We start from the raw sequence: 7430 nt of genomic DNA on the forward strand, positions 1-7430 counted from the left end.
CATAAGGGTGGTGTCGTCTGCATATCTGAGGTTATTGATATTTCTCCTGGCAATCTTGATTCCAGCTTGTGTTTCTTCCATTCCAGCGTTTCTCATGATGTACTCTGCATATAAGTTAAATAAGCAGGGTGACAATATACAGCCTTGACGTACTGCTTTTCCTATTCGGAACCAGTCTGTTTTTCCACGTCCAGTTCTAACTGTTGCTTCCCGACCTGCATATAGGTTTCTCAAGAGACAGGTCAAATGATCTCTGTTCGTTTCCAAGGCAAACCATTCAATATCATGGTAATCCAAGTCTATGCCCCGACCAGTAATGCTGAAGAAGCTGAAGTTGAATAGTTCTATGAAGACCTACAAGACCTTTTAGAACTAACACCCAAAAAAGATGTCCTTTTCATTATAGGGGACTGGAAGGCAAAAGTAGGAAGTCAAGAAACACCTGGAGTAACAGGCAAATTTGGCCTTGGAGTACAGAATGAAGCAGGGCAAAGGCTAACAGAGTTCTGTCAAGAGAATGCACTGGTCATAGCAAACATCCTCTTCCAACAACACAAGAGAAGACTCTACACGTGGACATCACCAGATGGTCAACACCGAAATCAGACTGATTATATTCTTTGCAGCCAAAGATGGAGAAGCTCTATACAGTCAGCCAAAACAAGACCAGGAGCTGACTGTGACTCAGATCATGAACTGCTTACTGCCAAATTCAGACTTAAATTGAAGAAAGTAGGGAAAACCACTAGACCATTCAGGTATGACCTAAATCATATCCCTTATGATTATACAGTGGAAGTGAGAAATAGATTTATGGGACTAGATCTGATAGACAGAGTGCCTGATGAACTATGGACAGAGGTTCGTGACACTGTACAGGAGACAGGGATCAAGACCATCCCCATGGAAAAGAACTGCAAAAAAGCAAAATGGCTGTCTGAGGAGGCCTTACAAATAGCTGTGAAAAGAAGAGAAGCAAAAAGCAAAGGAGAAAAGGAAAAATATTCCCATCTGAATGCAGAGTTCCAAAGAATAGCAAGGAGAGATAAGAAAGCCTTCCTCGGCATCAATGCAAAGAAATAGAGGAAAATAACAAAATGGGAAAGACTAGAGATCTCTTCAAGAAAATTAGAGATACCAAGAGAACATTTCATGCAAAGATGGGCTCGATAAAGGACAGAAATGGTATGGACCTAACAGAAGCAGAAGATATTAAGAAGAGGTGGCAGGAATACACAGAAGAACTGTACAAAAAAGATCTTCATGACCCAGATAATCACGATGGTGTGATCACTCACCTAAAGCCAGACATCCTGGAATGTGAAGTCAAGTGGGCCTTAGAAAGCATCACTATGAACAAAGCTAGTGGAGGTGATGGAATTCCAGTTGAGCTATTTCAAATCTTGAAAGATGATGCTGTGAAAGTGCTGCACTCAATATGCCAGCAAATCTGGAAAACTCAGCAGTGGCCATAGGACTGGAAAAGGTCAGTTTTCATTCCAATCCCAAAGGAAGGCAATGCCAAAGAATGCTCAAACTACCGCACAACTGCACTCATCTCACATGCTAGTAAAGTAATGCCCAAAATTCTCCAAGCCAGGCTTCAGCAATACGTGAACTGTGAACTTCCAGATGTTCAAGCTGGTTTTAGAAAAGGCAGAGGAATCAGAGATCAAATTGCCAACATCCGCTGGACCATCAAAAAAGCAAGAGAGTTCCAGAAAAACATCTATTTCTGCATCATTGACTATGCCAAAACCTGTGACTGTGTGGATCACAATAAACTGTGGAAAATTCTGAAAGAGATGGGCATACCAGACCATCTGACTTGTCTCTTGAGAAACCTGTATGCAGGTCAGGAAGCAACAGTTAGAACTGGACATGGAACAACAGACTGGTTCCAAATAGGAAAAGGTGTACAATAACATAAACCACATGAAATACCTAGGAATAAAGCATGTGAAAGATGTTGAAGGGCTGTATATAGCAAACTATAAAATATTATTTAGAGAAATAAAAGAAAACCTACATAAGTGAGAGACATTACCACATTCATGGACTGGATGACTCGACATTACATTGGAGATGTAAATTATTTACAAATTGACATGAAGATTCCATTAAATGCTAATCTAACCTGCGCCTTTGGGAGACAGAGACTGATAAATTGTTTCTAAAGTGTATATGAAGGACTTCCCTGGCAGGCCAATGGTTGAGACTCCTTGCTTCCACTGCAGAAGGCGCCAAGTTCAATCTCTGGTGAGGGAACTAAGATCCCGCATGCCCCGTGAATGGCCAGGAAGTTAAATAAATAAGTAAACAAAGTGTATGTGAAAGTGCAAATAGTCGAGAATAGTAATGCCTATCTATCTAGAAGAAGAATAAAATTGGAGCAAACTTTGTGAACAGGCATGTCGCAAAAGAGGCCAATAAGTATATGAAAAGATGCTCAATCTCACTAGTCATCAAGGAAATGGAAAATGAAAGTATTATGAGATGCCATTCTAGACTTATCAGAATGGCTAATATTAAAAACACTGACAAAATCAAGTGCTGGCGAGAATGTGGAGTCACTGGACCTCTTACACACTGCAGGTGGGAATTTTAATTACTACAACTGCTTAAGAAAACGTATTTGGCAGTGTCCCCTAAAATAGCCAACAACTCTTTCAAGTACAGAGTCAACAGAAATAGATATTTATGTGCACTAAAAAGCATGTATACAACAAAAGAGAAAATTTCAATCACAGCTCCCAAGTGGAAATAATCCTAATGTCCATAGAAAATGGATAAACTGTTCCATCCTCATACGAGAGAAGATGACACACCAATTTAAGTGAATAAACTACTGCTACACACAATAAGGAGGTAGCTTACGTAGTATTTCATGAAAGGTGTTGGACTCAACACCATGTACTGTATAGTGAATGATTCCATTTGTAATAGGTTCAAAACCAGGCAAACTAGCTTATGTTATTCAAAGTCAGGATACTGTTTACAGTACTTGTAGGGAGGAAGTCATGGAGAGTGGTGGAGAAGGACTCTGAGAGAGTGTCTAATTTTTGGTCTGGATGGGTTCACTTTCATCAAGCTTATGATTTGTGCACTTTCCTGTATGTTGTTTCATTCCCTGGTGGCTCAGACAGTAAAGACTCCGTCTGCAATGAGGAAGACCTGGGTTCGATCCTTGGGTTGGGAAGATGCCCTGGAGAGAGGAGCGGCTACCCACTCCAGTTCTGGCCTGGAGAATTCCACGGACTGTACAGTCCATGGGGTCGCAAAGAGTTGGACATGACTGAGCGACTTTCACTTCAAAGTGTGAGGATTACATAGAAGAATTGATCTCAAGCACCTGGTGTGTAGTATATGACTACTCAATATTAGTTAGTTTCCTTCCTTTCATCTGATGAATATTCCCTGTTCCTTAGGATAGAGCACCCCAGTTGATGGATGTGTACTTCAACAGGTCACTTAAGGGAATGGGGGACTGGTGAGTAAGCCAGTTCATATTTGCAAATTCACTCAAGGGATGGCAGCCACCTGGCCTCAGTGTGTTTAGGAAACATAAGGGTTCTGGGCAGGAGAGCTAGCAGTGGTGAAATGGAGAAGCATCCATTCACCGAGGTTCCAAAGCAGAGTGGCTGCAAGGCCATAGAAGCAGGAGCTGGAGCTGCAGCTGGGATTGCACTAAATGACACCAGTACTGCTCACTTTCCCAGAAGTGCAGGCTCCCATGACCTCCTTCTGTAGCCTTCTTGGGCCTGTCACCTCCTTCTTCTGTGTGGTTCTGCCAAAAGGCCACTTTGGCAGTGATCTTTGAGGTTCTGAGGTCTGTGGGTTTTCTTCTTACTGCTGAAGTTCAAAACCCAAACCACTGAAACATCAGGGTAATAGATTTCCTCCTGGTTCATAAAAATCTTTCATAAAAGATTTCATGTTTTATGAAAGGTTTTAGTGCAAAGAGCCACACCACTAGCCAAGGTTCTGGGATCCATCTATGTAGGTGAGTTCTGGGTCTTGGGTAGAAATAACGTGAAAACCACTCAGTCGTGTCCGACTATGCAACCCCATGAACTATACAGTCCATGGAATTCTCTAGGCCAGAACACTGGAGTGGGTAGCCTTTCCTTTCTCCAGAGGATCTTCCTGACCCAGGGATCGAACCCAAGTTTCCCACATTGCAGGCGGATTCTTTACCAGCTGAGCCACGAGGGAAGCCCAAGAATACTGGAGTGGGTAGCCTATCCCTTCCCAACCCAGGATTCGAACCGGGGTCTCCTGTATTGCAGGTGTATTCTTTACCAACTGAGCTATCAGGGAAACCCAAGGGTAGAAACAGGCTCCTGAAATCATTTTACAGTGGGCTGTGCTCCAAATGACTGCCTGTGAGCTACTGTCTTTGATGTCTTTGAAGATACCAGCATTGGATGGGGTGGGCAGGTGGAGATTTCTTCTCCCATTTACTCATGGTAGGAGTGGGGGCTAGAAAACGAATTTCTAGGGCAGAGTCTGTGTCAGGGAGCAAGGGGGGTGCTTCAAGGTGTGTTGAGGATGTTCCCTGGGGTCTGGGAAGGGCAAGTGTTAGACATAGTTCAGGGATTATTGGGTTGCTGCTCCTAGGAGTTGGTTGTTGCTGTTTAGCCACTGAGTCATGTCCTGACTCTTTTTGTGACCCTGTGGACTGTAGCCCACCTGGCTCCTCTGTCCATGGGATTTCCCAGGCAAGAATACTGGAGTGGGTTGCTATTTCCTTCTCCAGGGGATATTCCCAACTCAGGGATCGAACCCGAGTCTCCAGCATTGGCAGGCGGAGAGCCACCTGGGAAGCCCCTACAGAGTTGGTAGCTGTTTTGTTTCTTTTAAAGTACCTGTGATACAAATCCCAGAACACCTACCCACCCACCCAAAGAGCATAGTTCCCATGACATTCTGACTTCTTCCTTTTGGTCTCTCTTGAAAATCCACCACCAAGCTTGGGGACTTCACCCCAGTGAAATTCTAAGTGTTGTCAGGTTTTTGTGTAAGATTCTTGTTGTGGTGTGGGTAGCTTGATTGGTGGATGATTCATATAGCCATCCATGGTTACCAGTTACACTGAGGTTGTAACCCCATTTTTGCTTTCTGTACAACAAAGTTTTGTAAACATACTCTTAAAAAAAAAAAGTAATAGAGATCATGGCAAGAATGAAGGAGCGCTGCTGTCACCTGCAGGCTGCATGCTGGCAGGCCCAAGGGCAACCGAGCCCCCATTTTCTTGGGGATGGTGTGAGAATTCCAGGTATCACACCAGCAGGGAAGGTCAGCAACACTTCCTGGGTAAGAAATGTTCATTTAAATGAAACATAAACTCTCAGACTCTTAAGAAACTTAGCAGAAGCACAAGTTTTATTATCTCCATGCATGTGGGAGACAGGAAAGAGCTGCTTCTCCCGGCCTGAAAAAGCATATTTGTAAGTGCGTATCCCTTCCAGGAAAAAGGTATCAGTTTAAATGTTATCAGAGCTGTACATCATTTAGTTAAAAAAAACCAATCAGACTTTTTAGCAGTTTGTGATTACTTTCACAGGAGACACCAGCAGTCTCTGAATTCCAGGGGTCTATACAGTTCTCCTTTGTCAGAATAGCATTTAGAAAGACAGCTTTCTGAGTCATATCTGCTTTTTATGCAGCTCTTAAGGTACAGGAGGTCTTCCCTGGTGGCTCAGACAGTAAAGAATCCACCTGCAGTGCAGGAGACCTGGGTTCTGATTTGAGAAGATGCCATGGAGAAGGGAACAGCTACCCACTCCAGTATTCTGGCCTGGAGAATTTCATGGACAGAGGAGCCTGGCAGGCTACAGTCCATGGGGTCACAAAGGGTCAGACACGACTGAGCAACTTTCACTTTCACTTTAAGGGACAGGAAGATATTATCTGTTTATCTTGCTGAATTTTTGTTCTCCACCCAGTTCTGTAATTTTCTGAAGCAAGCACTGAAGCTTCACTAATTGCTTTGGAGAAAATGAATGCTTGACTCCAAAACTCAAAACTGTGAATGTGCAGGGAGAAATCAGGATGGGATTTTTATTATTATCTGACTAGATTCTGCAGTGTTTTATATTCACAGGAGTGCCAGGAATCTGGGACTATAAAACACAGATTGTATCAAAGGCCCAGGATATATGCGGGGAAAGTTCCAAAACAGGAGACAAACACATTGTCTAATACTTTCCAGATAATTGGAAAGAATTTTTTATAAATTTAAAAGATCAAAGTTGCCCAAGCACTTGGTATTGAAAGTCAAATAGTTCTAGAAGGCTTATGATAAAATCAGTAGTCTCCCGTCCCACCCCTCTTCCTGCTCCTAGAAGTGATCACTTTGAGGTTTCTTTTGGATACACTTTTCTGTAGGTGCAGTTTAGGGTTTCAAATGGGTATTATCTATTTACTTCTTGAAGATTTAGTTCAATTACACTCCCTCCTGTCTTCCCCTGCCCATATCCTGCCAATGTGCTTTTATCACCATTTGGGTTAGAACAATCTTCAGTGTGTACCTTATTTTGACTCTTTTCACAGCTATGCTAGGTGATATACTACGTGTACATTTCATTTCCTGTACAATTTTCTGCTTTGCTCAGAATTTATAATCATCTTACTTTTTGTCTGTTTAATTTTATAATTATCTAATTTATCTCCAAATTCTCTGCCTCATACAAGGAAACTTTTTGTTGGTGATGTTAATCAAATGCATCAAGTATGCTATCAATTAACATCAATTTCTATCCTTAGGACATATGTCCTCTGAGCCCTTTCCCCTGGGATCCTGCTGCGGCCTCTCCAGGCTGACTCCTGGGTTCTCCCCTCATGTACATCCTGTTTTTTGTTTGTTTTGCTTTTCCCCAGGGCTATATCCTTGTTTCCTCAAATCAAGCTGCTGCAGAAGTATTGGGTGGTAACAGGGTCAGGGCAATGTTTCGGGCACCAGAGCTTCCCTGTAGGTGCTTTGAAAGTCTCTCCAATCCATTTAGTTTTTAAATTTTCTCGGTTTATACTTTGATGAAACAAAATCTCTAATATTTTTAGAAAAATTTGCCTATCACCAAATTATTATTTTTTCTTTAAGCCTGATGGTGATACAGTCTGCTGGAGTTCTTCTGACAAACAAAAGACTCAAGACCTACTATGCATGGAAGAGAGCTTTCAGTTTGAATACAGTTACTTTACCAATGAACTAACATGAAATCGGTTTAAACTAAAGGTTGCAATACATGGGAAAAAACTTTCATGCTTTGAAGGCTAGATGTCTCAGACAGGACTGTTTTCCCCCTAGTTCCACTACATTTTTTTATTTGGACACGCTGCACAGTTTGTGGGATCTTAGTTCCCCAACCAGGAAACTGAACCCAGACTCGTGGCACTGAAAGTGCGGCGTCCCAACCAGTGGACCACCA

The sequence above is a fragment of the Giraffa tippelskirchi genome, chromosome 3 (genome assembly GCF_054371585.1).
Source record: "Giraffa tippelskirchi isolate mGirTip1 chromosome 3, T2T-mGirTip1v1.2.pri, whole genome shotgun sequence".
Lineage (NCBI taxonomy): Eukaryota > Metazoa > Chordata > Mammalia > Artiodactyla > Giraffidae > Giraffa > Giraffa tippelskirchi.